Source organism: Larimichthys crocea, chromosome XII, assembly GCF_000972845.2.
Source record: "Larimichthys crocea isolate SSNF chromosome XII, L_crocea_2.0, whole genome shotgun sequence".
Taxonomy (NCBI): Eukaryota; Metazoa; Chordata; class Actinopteri; family Sciaenidae; genus Larimichthys; species Larimichthys crocea.
The window spans coordinates 17,794,512-17,796,468 of record NC_040022.1 but is presented as its reverse complement, the minus strand read 5'-3'; positions in this window follow the sequence as shown (position 1 = coordinate 17,796,468).

The following is a 1,957-nucleotide window of genomic DNA, read 5'->3' as shown; positions in this document are numbered from 1 at the left end:
TGAGATGGACTGCTGTCTTGACAACATCCTCAGATTTACAGGATTCAATATAGAAACCTGATTTTACTCTTTTATTGTTTAGATAGAGTTTCTGGGGCCATTTCCTCTCATTAGCCATTTATTTATATCTCACTCGGGATAGGAGGGACCTCCGGGCTTCTCGCCATGGCTGTCAGAGAACAGAAGAGGGCTAAATATAGAAAGTACCAAACCCTGATTTCCGCTCTTGGAGAGTAGAGTAACTATTTTGGGAAAATGTCTGCTTACCCTGAGAGTCTGTTTCCATTCGCCGTTGGTGGCCACTTGGGTCTTTCTGACCTTGTTTTCTGGCCAGCTGGTGGATAAACAGCTTGTTTCATTTTCTCCTGCACACAATGGGAAGATCAGACAGGAATAATACTCATTGTCACATATTGTAGCACTCGGAAAACACTGAATTGGACGTGACAGCTCTCACACTTGAAACTGAGAAATGATGAAATAACATTGTCACCTATTATCTATTGTTTTTGGATGACCTAAAATATGAATAGACGTTGCTTTCCTTCTTGTCTTTTTCTCACAGATCGTGCTGTTTTCTTTGAAAGATCAAATGTCGCTGCAGGAAAAGCCAGGTGTGTTCGCATTGTATAGCCTGAAGAACACCTTCGTTCAATGCCAAAGTGAGCACGCACAGTGGAATAAATCAGCTTTTTAGCTAACGTTTTAACTCTGTAGAGGTATTCCTGTTATGCACACACATGATCGAGACTTCCTGGGTATTCTCTGCAAGCATGAATGCCCCTGAAGGCCTGAAGCATATCCCCCTCTGCAGTAATCCCAGTTTGTCATTGTGCAGCAATGTTAGAGTCACAGGGGGGCATGCAGCCAGCGGCTGGCAGGCCGGATCACTGACCATGTGGCCCGCTGTGAAAATCTGTCCTGGCAGTTACAGTGTCAGTGTGTTGGAATGTGCTGATGTGGGGGAGAGGAAGGTGAGGGAGGGTGGTTGTTGCAGGGTGTGGGGCTGACAGAGCAGACTGCTGTGGCACCGCTGTTCCTCTGGTAGGCTCAGACCTTTGAGCCCATTGAGTCCCAGTGTCATATCTACTTTATATCATCCACCTAATGCCAGTGGTAGTCATAAATAAATTCCTGTTCATCCTTCTTTATCAGAATCAGGTTTACTGCCAACACATACAGGAATCTGTCTTGGTGTTTTTGGTGCATAGCAAACATTAGGTAAAAAATATAGGGAAGATAAAAATCAAGTGCTAAAAGCCATAAATATATGTCAAATATGTTGGTGCAGGAATGCATACACATATTAAGTATTCACAGCATAGTGCGAAGTTTGCAGTATGCAAAGCATTTAAAATGTGCAAGATTTAACAACAGTCCCAAAGATGTTAAATAAAAGGTAATGCATAGTAATGCATATTACATTAATGTAACATTTATACCTTTATACTCACAATTCAGAGACAATTATTCTACTTTTTACTTTAATTCATGTATTTTATAGACATATCTATCAGTCTGGTTTTACATATAAAACATATGACCACTCTAAAACATGATCTGTTGTTATATACTGTTGCCCATAAAGTTGGAATAATTTTGTTTAGTTTATACACATCGGGTTAACTGTGGTTTAATTTTCAAAGTTTTGAGAAGATACACTTTATCTATCAAGAATAAATTAAACATTGTCGCAATAATTTCATGAGAAGAGTTAAAAATATTTGAATCCAACTTTATGGGCAACAGAGTATATTAAGGGGCTTCCATCCCCACGTATCTGATGATGCTTTAAAGAGTGCACTTTAGACGTACTGAAGTTAGATTTATGCAAAGCTATTTTGAGGTGCAGTCACCATGTCTAATAAGAATTAAAGACTGTAACTTGTTCCATGATAAAAGTCACATGTTGGCATAAAATATAAAACTTAATTAACTTTAACTAACTTTATCTGAG